Source organism: Scyliorhinus canicula, chromosome 7, assembly GCF_902713615.1.
Source record: "Scyliorhinus canicula chromosome 7, sScyCan1.1, whole genome shotgun sequence".
Classification (NCBI taxonomy): Eukaryota; Metazoa; Chordata; class Chondrichthyes; order Carcharhiniformes; family Scyliorhinidae; genus Scyliorhinus; species Scyliorhinus canicula.
Genome location: NC_052152.1, coordinates 50,074,461 through 50,090,218, shown reverse-complemented (window position 1 = coordinate 50,090,218; position 15,758 = coordinate 50,074,461). Strand labels below are relative to the sequence as shown.

The 15,758-nt window shown below is 50.9% G+C and overlaps 1 protein-coding gene across 1 annotated transcript in view; it reads right to left on the bottom strand.

The window, feature by feature from the left end:
• The window catches only part of si:rp71-68n21.9 (kelch-like protein 13), an 85,718-nt gene extending 74,015 nt beyond the window's left edge, over positions 1-11,703 (bottom strand). Inside the window, exon 1 of the mRNA XM_038801978.1 lies at positions 11,549-11,703. The gene's annotated coding sequence lies outside the window, so the exon portion shown is untranslated. The remainder of the gene's footprint in view (positions 1-11,548) is intronic.
• Positions 11,704-15,758: the final 4,055 nt, after the last annotated feature.

Sequence of the window (15,758 nt, the reverse complement as noted above, 5' to 3'; positions counted from 1 at the left end):
GTAGTCCAGTATATGCTCTGGTGGCCCACCTTGTTTGGGTGTGTACACCATCATCTCGCTCTTCTTCTCCAGACTTTTACAGCTCCTCTTTCTTTTCGGCTCCTCAGGTTATTGGCTGGCATGCCTCGTTCCTTGTAGTGGTGTTGGAGGAGGGTGGGGTGGGGGAGTTCCCTAGTTTTATTGGTCTATTTATGGACTAAAAGTGGCTAATCTCAAGTTTCCAGGAGGAGCGCCACCGTTCGGGCATCCACTCAGCACATCCCCATCACCGGAAGTTGCAGGAAGAGGTTTAATGGCCCAACATGGGATGACAAGATAAGTGAGTACACCATCAACCACACCACTAGTCTGCTTCACTGATGAATTCACTGCACCCCATCACCCACCTACCATCAACCAGGATTTAACTCTATTATTCATATGCTTTACCTCATTCCTATATTCATGAAGGTCCCGCCTTCTCAACCTTGCTCCTCGCCTGAGGTGTGGTGATTCTCAGGTTAAACCACCACCAGGCAGCTCTCCCCCTCCGAGGGTAAAGCAGCCTATGGTCATCTGGGACTATGGCGACTTTACCTTTTACCTTACACTTGACATTGTTGTAAACCTTGCACCTCCAACCTCACAGCATGTACACACCAGTAGCTATACAAGCATCTTAAACAAATTGCCCAGACAAATTGCAGGACACTTACTAACATATCTTCTTCTGTTTTGCAGGAGAAAATGGCAGGACTGGAAGACCCTGCCAGAGGGAAGGGTCGGTAGTGTTTTTTGACAGAAGCTGTTGATGGTGTAAGTACACCTCCTTATTTTCTCCTATGCTCTTACCACCAGCGAGCCAACCATTGTCTCTTTCTTATTTCAGTTTCCCAAGAACAAGAATTGGGCAGTCAGTGCAGGGACAGGATCATAGAATCATAGAATTTACAGTGAAGAAGGAGGCCATTCGGCCCATCAAGCCTGCACCGGCCCTTGGAAAGGGCACCCTAATTAAGCCCACACCTCTACTCTATCCTCTTTACCCAGTAACCCCACCTAATCTCTTTGGACACCAAGGGCAATTTAACATGGTCAATCCATCTAACGTGGGCAGCACAGTAGCACTGTTGCTTCACAGCTTCAGGGTCCCAAGTTCGATTGCCGGCTTGGGTCACTGTCTGTGTTGAGTCTACACGCTCTCCCCGTGTCTGTGTGGGTTTCCTCCGGGTGCTTCAGTTTCCTCCCACAAGTCTCCAAAGACATGCTGTTAGGTGAATTAGACATTCTGAATTCTCCCTCTGTGCACCCGAACAGACGCCGGAATGTGGCAACTAGGGGCTTTTCACAGTAACTTCATTGCAGTGTTAATGTAAGCCTAAACAATTATAGACAATAAAGATTATTATTATTATTATTAACCAGCACACCTTTGGACTGTGGGAGGAAACTGTGACCCAAGCTGCGAATCGAACTTGGGACCCTGGAGCTGTGAAGCAACTGTGTTAACCACTGTCCTACAGTGCCGCCCTGAAGACAAATGAAAATGAAAGGACTTCATTGTTCGATCTCAGATAGTCATGGACATCATCTTGGATACTAACACTGTTTGCATTTCAGTGGTTTATTGTAGAGAAGGGATCTGCATGTGGTGAAACACCAGATCTAAGTAAACGGGAGCCAGGGTGAGGGAAAGGATAACACAGGTGTCTTACCTGAGGACGATTTCACACATGAGTTCTGCTGCAGAAGTCTTGAATGAGGACTTCAATGGGGCAGAGAAAAAAGCCAGTGCACAGTGAAATATTTGGTGTAATGGACAGCCTGCCAGAAAGCGCGCACTCTATGCTAAGTCATATGGAGGAGTCGATGGCACAGGGCTTTGTGCAGATCTTGGAGCACATCTTTTCCAGTTTGGACCACAGTCATAGAGCCATAGATGTTTACAGCATGGAAACAGGCCCTTCGGCCCAGCTTGTCCATGCCGCCCAGTTTCTATCACTAAGCTGGTCCCACTTGTCCACATTTGGCCCATATCCCTCTGTACCCACCCTGCCCATGTAACTGTCTAACTGATTTTTTAAAGGAAAAAATTGTACCCGCCTCTACCACCGCCTCTGGCAGCTCGTTCCAGATGCTCATCACCCTCTGTGTGAAAAAGGTTCCCCTCTGCTCTCTTTTGTATCTCTCCCCTCTCACCTTAAACCTATGCCCTCTAGTTCTAGACTCCTCTACCTTTGGGAAAATATGTTGACTATCTAATGTTGACCAGCACACCTGTGGAACCAATTGGATTGTCTGATGGCCAATGTCACATTTCATTGTTTCCAATAGCAAATAGAAAGCTTGTATCCAAGGTTTGAATGCTGCAATGAAAGCTCAAGCTACTGCCTTACAAGCTTAGATCGCTGACCTCATCGCTCTGGATACCAATGTCTGAAGAGGCCTCAAGGACTTCAAAACAGTCCATCAATCTATCTTCCACTAGTTTCATAAGAATGCTGGAGCGTTCCCCCCTACAGAGTAAGTGGCATTGCGGAGCATGAGCCTATTGTCCTCCCTCAGGATAGCAACATTTCAGCTCCTACCTCTGCCACTCTGCCAGTGCCGTTGCTGTTTTCTATCAGCCAGCTGGCTTCTTCAGGCTAGGCCAGGTTGGTGCAATCTGAAGCCAGGCCGCCTCGGCCCACTCAGGCTCATGATTGTGTGCAGACTACACAATTGAAGGACAGCAGTCTTCCACCAGCCATACTGAAGCTACTATTAATACGTAGGAGTACTAGGACAGGCAAAGATACACAAATGGTGCGCACTGAGGGAATAAGCCAGGGTGATTAGTTTATTTTTTTCATCTGAACGTATTGATTGAATTTACAAATTAGGACTGGAATATGGAGTTTGTGGTGGTTTTTATTTTTGTGTTGTTGAAAAAAAGAGCAATGTGTTGGTCATTGATAAGCGAATATACAGATTGTGGAACTGTTGAGAATGGGGAGATAAGGCCAGGGACAGGAGTAGGCAGTTAGATCCCTCGAGCCTGCCTACTCTGGCTGATCCGACATTCTTCTCGTCAACTTCTTGCCCTTTCCCTGTAACCCTTGATTCCCTTAATAAACAGTAATCTATCTATCTCAGCCTTAAATATACACAAGTGCTGCGATTCACCAGAAAAATGTCAAAGTCCGGTTTAGGGTGCGTTTGGCGGGGTTTTTCGTGACCGCTGTAATGCCGAGATTGAGACTGTTTTTTAATGACATTTAGCTGTTTTTTGTGTCTCGGGGAGTTTATCCCCATCGAGGCCACACTTTCAAATTTTTCTGGCACTGGGGAGCTGAACCGTCAGCAGGACCGACTCCTCACATATCAGCGAGGCATTTTGAAAGGTTGCCCCCATCCCTACATCTCTACTTCCAGGAACTACCCCCCCCCCTTCATCCCCCCAGTCTTTCTGTAGCCTCTTAAAACCCCCTAACCCCCCTTTCATGGCAGCTCTCGCCCATGGGGGCCCTCGCCCTTGGCAGTGCCAGCCTGGAATCCTGCCAGTGCCAACCATGCACCCTGGTTGTGGCACTGCCAGGATGCTCGGGTGGCACTGCTATGGCGCCCGGGTGCTAAAGGGAGTGCCAGGGTGCCATGGCTCATTTAAATATTATCTGGATTGCGCCAGGCATAGAGGGTCGGGTGACCCACAATTGGCCCAACGCCCAGCTGAAGCTCAATTTGAGGCTCCCCGGGGGTTCACCCGTCGCGTCCGACTCTGTGCCGGGTGCAACACAGTGACTGAATCTCACCCAAGGACTCTGCCCCCACACCTCTCTGTGGCAAGGAGTTCCAAAGATTCACAACCCTCAGAGAAGGAACGTCTCCTCATTGCAGTCTTAAATTGGCACCCCTTTATTCTGAGACTATGCCCTCTGGCCCTAGACGCTCCCATGAAAGGAAACATCCTCTCAACATTTACCCTGTCAAGCCCCAGATTACAAAGCAGAAGCCTATGTTGTACCCTCCTCGTCCTGTTCCTCCACTTCCTGATGCAATCTTTCGCCTCCTCCTTTTCTTCCTCATGATCCTGCTCCTTGGCTTCTTAGCTAATTAATGCTGCCAAGGACCGTTGCCTCATAATAATCAGATTGTGCAGGATGCTGCCACTAAGCTTCATTCCTATTCAGCTGGGCACTGCAGGGCTCCTCCAGCGTGGTCCAGTCAACAGAAGCATTGCTTGAAGATGCAGATGGTGTGCTCCATAAAACTTCTTATAGCAGCACGGCTGCCATTGCAGGACACTTCTGCATGTCTGTGTGGGTTTCAGACTGGAGTCATGAACCATGTCATAAGTGCATACCCCTTTTCGCCCAATAATCAGCTTTTGACTTGTTGTGGGGGTTTAAGTACAGAGGACTGCCTCAGAATGGAGGAATGGTGATCTGCCAGTTTAATGGGCATTCATCTACATGGTGGACTGCCTTCAGTTGCACCACTGCAAATTGAGAGACTGTCATTCCTTTTCTGTTCTGGAAAAGTTCATTATCAGGTGCACACAAAGCAATGAGAGTGCAGTCAACGGCACGCTTCACCATGGGCGGGCTGCAATCCACTTCTTTACTGGACAGCACAAGTTGTTGCTGGAGTCAAGGTAAGGAAATTGCTCCTTAAGGTTCCTCTGTGGTCTTGGCCTCTTGCTGAGAGCCATTCTGCCTCTTCTTCAGTTGCCTCTTCCAACAACTGGTCCTCCACCGCACAGCCTCTCTTCATTCTCTCAGTCATGCTCAATTCTGAGAAGCACCCAAGGCTGTCCATTTCTAGAAGCGATTTGTCTCGGCAGCTTTTAAATCAACAAAAATATTTTCCACTCCCTGTACACTATTGAAATTTTGGCCAGGTACAGGATAAAATTGCAACAGCAATTAGAAAGGACCGCCCAATGACTAACCCCTTAATAGTTCACGGATCTCTTCAAGTAATACTATTTGGGGTTGGAGGATTTTTCATGCCATTTTAACATTGTGTTCAACTATCTGAGGTTAAGATGGGACATAGGTGCAGGATGCTGACATCACCTCAGTCTGCCCACACCTACAGGGGAATGGATGGACATTCTGTCACTGTGTTAATATGGAGCAAATACCTTCCTTTTCGAGTGGAAGAGTCTTTTGTGGAGTGCAAAACTGGTGATGGAGAATTGATGGTTCGTTTAACATTGAGTCTGATGTTCTTTTCCAAGGCTAAAAATAAAGTATGTCAAAGAAATCCACCAACATCTGTAACTGAAGTTCCAGCTACAGAGAATTTCTTTCATTACATAGGAAGTAGTGAGTAACATAAATGTATTGTGTCTACATGTGTACATAAATAGACAAAGTGAAACATTGGCAGTTAATACCTTCCCCCGTGGCGGGTTTGGTGGTGGGAAGGGCGTTTAATCATAGATCATTGAATTTACAGTGCAGAAGGAGACCATTTGACCCATCGGGACTGCACCGGCCCTTGGAAAGAGCACCCCACTTAAGCCCACACCTCGCCCCACACCTGTAACCCAGTAACCCCATCTAACCTTTTGGACACTAAGGGGCAATTTAGCAGAGCCAATCCACCTAACCTGCACATCTTTGGACTGTAGGAGGAACCCGGAGCACCTGGAGGAAACCCACGCACACACGGGGAGGAAGTGCAGACTCTGCACTGACAGTGATCCAAGGCCGGAATTGAACCTGGGACCCTGGAGCTGTGAGGCAGCAATGCTAACCACTGTGCCACTTTGCCGCGCCGTCGGCAATACGCATGCGGGAGTATTGTGGGTGGGGACCTCACCTCCTTCTCACCACAGCCACAATGAAGTCCGTGACAGGAAGGCCCATGGACGGCCATTCCGCCCCACTGCCGATTGAGGTCCATAAGTGGGAAATCAATACCCACTTCAGGAAATCATTTTTTTATTTTTTCATGGGAAGTGGACTTTGCTAGCTAGGCCAGAATTTATTGTCCATCCCTAATTGCCCTTGAGAAGGTTGTGGTGAGCTGCCTTCTTGGACTGCTGCAGCCCATGTAGTGTAAGCAGACCATGTAGTGTAAGTGCTGTTAGGGAGGGAGTTCCAGGTTTTTGACCCAGCTGCCATTCACTCACTGGTGAGTGGTTGCCTTGTCATGAGGGAAGCCCAAAATGCAAATCCTGGCATGTTTATTTGTCAGCTCCCAGTGTGGTGATGGTGTTAGGGCGGTGGGGGGGGGGGGGGGGGGGGGGGGGGGTGGGGGTGGGGGGGGGGGGGGGGTCTCATTCAAAGGTATTCAGTGCCTGATTGATGGACCTGGATTGGAAAAGGGGGCTTGCTCAGAGCCACACCCCTTGCCCTTGTATTTGGCCCCCATCCTCCCCGGTGAACGCCCCCTCCCGCCATCACTTATATGTACCTGGGTCCAGAAGCTATCCTAGGCCTCAGGAAGTGTAGTACCAGCAGTAGCCACCACCTCATTAGTGCACAACAAGCCATTAAAAACTACCGGCAGTTCTCAGCAAGTGGGACTACTGCCCATGGGCTTCTTGATCCTGTGGAAGGCCTGCCGCTGTCTAGTGATAAATATTTAATTTGGTGGGCTTTTCTGAAATGACGCAATGTGCTGCTCTTTTGCCTGAGCGAGACCCATGTCACCTCCATTAATTGCTGTCCGTTGTCTTGTTGGCACTCAGATATATCTTACCACTCTGAATGTTGAGTTCAACCTCTTTTACTTGAGCTGAAGTCAAATGTTTAACAACAACGGGCAGCACGGTAGCATTGTGGATAGCACAATCGCTTCACAGCTCCAGGGTCCCAGGTTCGATTCCGGCTTGGGTCACTGTCTGTGCGGAGTCTGCACATCCTCCCCGTGTGTGCGTGGGTTTCCTCCGGGTACTCCGGTTTCCTCCCACAGTCCAAAGGTGTGCAAGTTAGGTGGATTGGCCATGCTAAATTACCCCTTAGAATCCAGGGATGTGCAGGTTAGGTGGAGGGGATAGAGTGGGGTGCTCATTGGCCCAATGGTATGTAACACTAGTTACCCATTGGTTAGAGTTGTAAGGTAGCTCCGCCCTGTAAGGCAGGGCATAAGAGCCCGTGTAACCCCCACAGCTTCCTTTCTGTACCTGAGCCGCTGGGGTACATCATGTCTATTAAAGCCTTCGGTTTCGGACTACAACCTCGCTTCTGTCATCAATTTAATAGACAAGATTTTAAAGGATGGAGCTCCGCATCAAGCCAGAGTGTCGACAACTCAGCCCCCAAGCGGCTAACGCAGCAGCAACCTTTAAGCACTGGTTAGCATGTTTCAACGGCTACCTCAGCACGGCAGAAAGCACACCTACGAGGGAGCAGAAACTGCGGATCGTGCACTCGAGAGTGGGCCCGGACATCTACACGCTCATCGAGGACGCTACTGACTACGATTCCGCAATGGAACTACTCAAAGGACATTATATCCGCCCAGTAAACCAAGTCTACGCCCAGCACATACTGGCAACGAGATGACAGAGCCCTGGTGAGTCACTAGACGAGTTCTATCGTGCGCTCCTCGTGCTAGGGAGGAACTGCAGCTGCCCACAAGTTTCGGCTAACGAACATACAGAACTATTGATCCAGGACGCTTTTGTTGCGGGTATGCAGTCCCCACAAATCCGCCAGAGACTGCTTGAGGAAGAAACTATGAGCCTCAAGGAGGTACGGGCCCTCGCCGACTCGCTGGACATTGCCTCCCGAAACGCCCGCGCCTACGCCCCCAACCGTGCTGTGACCCCCTGGGCAGTGTGGAATTCCCCCTCAGCGGACTCTGAATCGCCTCAGGCCTGCGCTGCGAGACACCCGGCAACCCCGCTGGGCCCCGTTGTTATTTCTGCAGGCAGGCGAAACACCCCCGACAGTGCTGCCCAGCCCGTTCGGCAACGTGTAAGGGGTGCAGCAAAAAGGGCCATTTCATGGCGGTCTGCCAGGCCCGGGTGGTCGCTGCGGTCCCGGGCGGCGAGTGTGGATCGCCGCTCCAACCCTCTCCACAGGCTCCGTGCGGCCCACGAACATTGCCAGCTTCCTCCCCCAGCGCCACGTGGGGCCTCCGGACGCCGCCATCTTGCTCTGCCGACGCCACGTGCGGGGGATGGGCGCCGCCATTTTGTCCACCCTCAGCCATGTGCGACCAGTGGGCGCCGCCATCTTGGATCAGCTCCAAGGACCCCAACACGGGTGACCACACACCGCCCGATGATGATTCTGAACTCCTGCCATGGTTGGCATCGGTGACCTTAGACCAGTTTCGACCCCGCACTCTTTCCACAACGACAATGGTACTGATCAACGGGCACGAGACGTCCTGTCTGCTCGAGTCTGGGAGCATGGAGAGCTTTATACACCCTGAGACGGTAAGGCGTTGTTCTCTTCCTGTCCACCCCGTCAATCAAAAAATCTCCCTGGCCTCTGGCTCCCATTCAGTTGAAATAAAAGAGTATTGTGTAGCGAACCTCACGGTCCAGGGAAGGGAGTTTAAAAATTACAGGCTCTATGTCCTCCCACACCTCTGCATGGCCACACTCCTAGGGTTGGATTTTCAGTGCAATATTCAGAATCTAACGTTTAATATCGGCGGCCCTATAACCCCCCTCACTGTCTGCAGCCTCGTGACTCTCAAGGTCGACCCCCCCTCCCTGTTTGCAAACCTCACCCCGGATTGCAAACCCGTCATCACTATGAGCAGACGGTACAGTGCCCAGGTCCGGACGTTCATCAGATCCGAGGTCCAGCGGCTTCTCGGGGAAGGGGTCATCGAAGCTAGCAACAGTCCCCGGAGAGCTCAAGTTGTGGTGGTAAAGACCGGGGATAAGAACAGGATGGTCATCGATTACAGCCAGACCATCAACAGGTTTACGCAACTGGATGCGTACCCCCTACCCCGTATATCCGACCTGGTCAATAGGATCGCGGAGTACAAGGTCTTCTCCACGGTAGACCTAAAGTCCGCCTACCGCCAGCTCCCCATCCATACGAGTGATCGCAAGTACACTGCGTTCGAGGTGGATGGGCGACTCTACCACTTTGTAAGGGTTCCCTTCGGTGTCACAAACGGGGTCTCGGTCTTTCAGCGAGACATGGACCGAATGGTCGACCGATACGGTTTACGGGCAACATTCCCGTATCTCGATAATGTCACATCTGCGGCCACGATCAGCAGGACCACGACACCAATCTCCGCAAATTCCTCCAGACCGCAAAACTCCTGAACCTAACGAAAACAAGGATAAATGCGTGTTTCGCACCAACCGCCTAGCCATCTTCGGCTATGTAGTGCGAAATGGAGTAATAGGCCCCGACCCGGAATGCATGCGTCCCCTTATGGAGTTCCCCCTCCCTCACTGCTCCAAGGCCCAGAAGCGCTGCCTCGGGTTCTTCTCTTACTACGCTCAGTGGGTCCCCAACTACGCCAACAAAGCCCATCCTCTTATCCAAACAACTACTTTCCCCCTGTCGACGGACGCCCGCCAGGCCTTTAGCCGCATCAAAGCAGACATTGGAAAGACCACGATGCGCGCCATCGATGAGCCCCTCCCCTTCTAAGTCGAGAGCGACACGTCCGACGTAGCTCTGGCGGCCACCCTCAACCAAGCGGACAGACCCGTGGCCTTCTTCTCGCGTACCCTCCATGCTTCCAAAATCCGCCACTCCTCGGTCGAGAAGGAAGTACAGGCCATAGAAGAAGCTGTGCGACACTGGAGGCATTACCTGGCCGGAAGAGGTTTACCCTCCTCACGGACCAACAGTTGGTAACTTTTATGTTCGATAATGCACAGCAGGGCAAGATAAAGAACGATAAGATCTTGTGGTGGAGGATCAAATTATCCACCTATAACTACGAGATCCTGTATCGTCCCGGGAAGCTAAACGAGCCTCCTGATGCCCTGTCCCGCAGCACATGTGCCAACGCACAAGTGGACCGCCTCCGAGCCCTTCACGAGGACCTCTGCCACCCGGGGATCACTCGTTTCTTCCATTTCATAATGACCCGCAACCTGCCCTACTCCATTGAGGAGGTCAGGACAGTCACTAGGAACTGCCACATCTGCGCGGAGTGCAAGCCGCACTTCTACGTCCGGAAAAAGCGCATCTGATAAAGGCTTCCCGCTCCTTTGAACGCCTCAGCATGGACTTCAAAGGTCCCCTCCCCTCTACCAACCGCAACACGTACTTCCTCAACGTGATTGAGGAGTATTCCCGCTTCCCGTTCGCCATCCCCTGCCCCGACATGACCACAACCACCATCATCAAAGCCCTTCACACCATTTTCTCCCTGTTCGGATTCCCGCCTACATACATAGCGATAGGGGGTCCTCCTTTATGAGTGACAAACTGCGTCAATTCCTGCTCAGCAAGGGCATCGCCTCCAGCAGGACGACCAGTTACAACCCCAGGGGTAACGGACAGGTCGAGAGGGAGAACAGAATGGTCTGGAAGACCGTCCTACTGGCGTGGTTCGGGCAGGTGGAGTTGACGCGGATGATCAGCCATGATACAAATGGTGGAGAAGGCTTGACGGGCTGAATGGCCTACTCCGGCTCTGATTTTTCATGTTTATATGTTCATTTGGATTCCTTTTAGGCGATTATGTTTGCTTACAATCCACCACTTAAAAAATAATCTCCCCTCCCAAACCCCCGTCTTCATTCTTTTACCGGTGATCTTAGATTTATGCTCCTGAGTTACAAACTGACCGATTAGTTCAAATGGTTTTCACCAATGCATTCAAGCAAAACCTCTCATGATTTCAGGCCTCCTCTATGCTTCTTTTGTTCAAAAGAAATGAGCCCTGGTTTGTAACCTTCACTCATAATTAAAGTAACATGGTGTGGTATCCTTGACGGTGTCAGCTTAGTGAATCTCTGTCCGCAATTTCTCCATGTCCTTAAAGTTTTGCCTTAAGTAAGATTTCCAAAATTGAACACACTATTCTGAATGAAGGCTAATTAATATTTTTTCCACTTTGATTTCTGTTTCAAATAAAATGTAAAAACATCAATATGGGGGCGGCACAGTGGCTAGCACTGCTGCCTCACAGCGCCAGGGACCTGGGTTCAATTCCGGCCTCGGGTGACTGTCAGTTTGGAGTTTGCATTTCTCCCTGTGTCTGCATGGGTTTTCTCTGGCTGGTTTGGTTTCCTCCCAAAGTCCAAAGATGTGCAGGTTTGATGGATTGGCCATGATAAAATTGCCCCTTACTGTCCAGGCGTATGCAGGTTAGGTGGGGTTACGAGGATAGGGCAGGAGAGTGGGCCTAGTTAGGGGGCTCTTTTGGAGGGTCGATAGGCCGAATGGCCTCGTTCTGCTCTGGAGGGATTCCGTAATTCTACTTGAAAACTATGGACCTATTTATTCAAGAATCCTTTGGACTAAAAATTATTATTTGACAGAATACATTTCTTTCGTTCTAATTTACAGAAACACAGTACAATTGTAAGATCAAATGCATTTTTAAAATATTCAAAAACCAATGTAGTAATATCATGGTTAATTACTTTGAACATAATTTCATGCTTAATAATCAAATCCAAAGAACTACTCACCACTGATGCCCTGTAGGTACTTTTGAAAATAAGAATTTGTATTTCCAGAACAAAAACTTAATTTTTTCTGGGCCCCTTTCGATCCAAGATTGAAGTCATGCGACAAATGGGCTGATGACTAACTAACCGTGTGCAGTAATTGCTGGCGCAGCCTGACTTAGATGATAAAGCTGTGGTTTCTGACATCTGCAACAAACATGCTGCTACAGTGTTTGAAAAACCCACAAAATATAATAAATTCAGCAGGGTATCTCTTTGCACCTGTTCTCTGAGGGTAACACAGGTCAATTGCAGGGGCTGCTATTTGTTCCCAAAATAAGATTGGTAGTTGTCCAACCCGAAGTTGGGATGGGCCATTTTTCTGGTGGCCTTGTGGTCAGTCACCTGAAACAAAAGGTCTAATATTTAATTTGTCAACATTAAATACCACAGTACCTGTTTTGTTTCGGACTCTTAAGCAATTGCTGTGGCTAAATCAGTGGCAGCCAACGAAAGATACGTTTTTGCTTTAAAAAAAATTGTTCCTGTATAGCCAGGAAGTGGAGGGTTTCTCTGGCTCTGCTATTTTTTCCCATAACACCTCCCCACATCCACTTCCTGTTGCCTCTTCACTCCCCTCTCCACTTCCACTTGGGCTGTTCCCAATGTAGTAAGTGGCCTGAAGTTGACCCAGTTTAAAGGGCGAGTTGCTTCTGCAAGAGCAACAAATTGAAAGACACTGGGAGATTCTGTAAAGAACAATAATGTTAAGAGGGCTGGTAGGCCTTGTGCTATCTGATTGGGATGCATGTTTCATCTCAGGCCCAAAATGAACCTCTATCTCAGGTTCTTTATATTGCAATTCATGCGGACGTGAGCAAGACTCTGAATGAAACTGATGGAAACTGGTGGTAAATTATGCCAAAAAAATTGGTTGTTATTCTGTGGTGTGCTGCTCTAAACCTGTAGTATGATGAATTTGTATAAGTAAAATAGAGCTGGAATGGTCAGTTCTGCTACTACTCATGTCTTTTTCAAGCGGCTGAATTCATGAATAATTGGGAGAAACAGCTGGACTGTACTTTAGTGTTTTACTAAGGTATAAAAGTTCATGGGTTGTAAACAAAAAAGTAATAATGATTTGAGGGTAACAAAATGAAATATTGGAATAAGAAATATCTCAAATAAGCTTTGTGTCTATGCAGAGATGGGGCTGGATTCTCTGATTCTGCAGCAATGTCCAGAGGATGCGTCTGGTCTTACGACCAAAGCGCTGGGGGCACCCCTGCACTAATGCTCCGTCCGATGGGGGGGCTAGCAGCCGCTCCACGTGCAGCCCGACTGTCAGTACGGATGCAGAATGGCCGTGTCCGTGGCCGCACATGTGCACGGCGGCGGCCTGAGGCGGCCGCACCATACAACATGGCGCCGGCCGTGGGCGGAACCGGCTTGCCAAAAGCTGCCCTCCTGTAAACCCCCTCACCACCACCGGATAACCCCCTACCAGTCCCCCTCCCGCCCCCACCGAAGTCCCCCCGATGCTCAATCAATGGACACAAATCGTAGATAAAGTCCGAACGATAGGCTTTAATACAGAAGAAGTGTACCCGGCAGCAGATGTACAGAAGAATGGCAGACTGCCAGGGAACACGGGTTCTTATACCCCGCCTCGTAGGCGGAGCTACCTATCTCTCAGCCAATCGGCTGAGAGGCACATGACATACCTGGGCTAATGGGCAGCTAGTCCTCTGCACCAATGGCAGCTCACACTTCCAGGTGCCGTAATACCCCTAGTCATACTACCACATTCACCTCCTGCTGAAAAAGGAACCGGGGGGGACATGGGGGGGTGGTACGGGAAACGCGGACATGGCGGGGGGGGGGGGGGGGGTGAGTGTCCTGTGAGTACGTGAGAGACTGGTAGTATGACTAGAGATGTTAGGTCGTACCATTGCATTGATGGCTGCCCACTGGCCCGCAATTATGTGCAAAATACAAACAAAACTATGTCCAGTGTGTAAAAAACTGGGGGGAGGAAAAAAATGGAGAACAGACAAGGAGAACGAGAGTCCCTCAGCAGCTCACATTGATTCGATCAGCCGATCGAGTGCCTTGGATGTCCTGTTCGACCTGCGTAGCTGTGCCGGCGACATTGGAGCGGTGGTTGTCCGTGACTCCGGGAGCGATGATCCTGTTCTTGTATCCATACCCCTGGTCGGAGCTAGCGGGGGCCAGGTCAGGCGAGGGTCGTCCTGTCCACTGGGCCGCGGGTGTGCAGGTGTCGGTGGGGCCGGGGAGGGGGCGCTTGCTGGGGGCAGTTGAGGTTGGGGGATGCTGGCGCAGGGGCGATGGCGGTGATCCGGCGGGTGCCAGGTCCCGAAGGGAGACCGTGTCCTGTCGGCCGTCGGGATACTCCACATACGGGTTTGCGTGGAGTAGCTGGACTCTTTCGACCAACGAGTCCGACTTGCGCACCCGCACGTGCTTCCGGAGCAGGATGGGCCCCGGGTTAGCCAGCCAGGTCGGGAGCGGGGTCCCTGAGGAAGACTTCCTGGGAAAAACAAGAAGGCGTTCGTGAGGTGTTTGGTTCGTGGAGGTACAGAGGAGTGACCGGATAGAATGGAGGGTGTCTGGGAGAACCTCTTGCCAGTGGGAGACTGGGAGATTTCTGGACCGTAGGGCCAGCAGGACGGTCTTCCAGACCGTATTGTTCTCCCTCTCAACCTGTCCGTTACCCCGGGGGTTGTAACTGGTCGTCCTGCTGGAGGCAATGCCCTTGCTGAGCAGGAATTGAAGCAGTTCGTCACTCATAAAGGAGGATGCCCTATCGCTGTGAATGTAAGCGGGGAATCCGAACAGGGAGAAAATGGTGTGCAGGGCTTTTATGATGGTGGGTATGGTCATGTCGGGGCAGGGGATGGCGAACAGGAAGCGGGAGTACTCGTCAATCACATTGAGGAAGTACGTGTTGCGGTTGTTGGAGGGGAGGGGACCTTTGAAGTTCATGCTGAGACGTTCAAAGGGGCAGGAAGCCTTTATAAGATGCGCTTATTCAGGGCGGTAGAAGTGCGGCTTGCACTCCGCGCAGATGTGGCATTCCCTGGTCACTATCCTGACCTCCTCGATGGAGTAGGGCAGGTTGTGGGTCTTTATAAAGTGGAAAAAGCAGGTGACCCCCGGGTGGCAGAGGTCCGCGTGGAGGTTTCGGAGGCGGTCCACTTGTGCGTTGGCACAGGTGTCGCGGGACAGTCCATTGGGAGGCTCGTTTAGCTTCCCAGGACGATACAAGATGTCATAGTTGTAGGTGGACAGTTCTATCCTCCACCGCAAGATCTTGTCGTTCTTTATCTTCCCCTCTGTGCGTTGTCGAACATGAAGGCCACTGACCGTTGGTCTGTGAGGAGGGTGAACCGCCTGCCAGCCAGATAGTGCCTCCAGTGTCGCGCAGCTTCTACTATGGCATGTGCTTCGTTCTCGACCGAGGAGTGGCGGATTTCAGAAGCGTGGAGGGTACGGGAGAAGAAGGCCACGGGTCTGCCCGCTTGATTGAGGGTGGCTGTCAGAGTTACATCGGACGCGCCGCTCTCGACTTGGAAGGGGAGGGACTCGTCAATAGCACTTTGCAATATCTGCTTTGATGCGGCTGAAGGCCTGGCGGGCCTCCATCGACAGGGGAAAAGTGGTTGATTAGATGAGTGGACGGGCTTTGTCGGCGTAATTGGGGACCCACTGGGCGTAATAGGAAAAGAAGCCCAGACAGTGCTTGAGGGCTTTGAGGGAGAGGGGGAGGGGGAGCTCCATCAGGGGGCGCATGCGTTCCGGGTCGGGGCCTATTACTCCGTTACGCACTACGTAGCCGAGGATGGCTAGACGGTCGGTGCTAAACACGCATTTATCCTTGTTATTGGTCAAATTAAGGAGTTTTATGGTTCGGAGGAATTTTCGGAGATTTGTGTCGTGGTCCTGCTGGTCATGGCCGCAGATGGTGACGTTATCAAGATACGGGAAGGTTGCCCGTAAACCGTATTGGTCGACCATTCGGTCCATCTCCCTTTGGAAAACCGAGACCCCGTTTGTGACACCGAAGGGAACCCTTAAAAAGTGGTAGAGTTGCCCATCCGCTTCGAACGCAGTGTACTTTCGGTCACTCTCGCGGATGGGGAGCTGATGGTAGGCGGACTTGAGGTCCACCGTGGAGAAGACCTTGTACTGCGCGATCCTGTTGACCAGG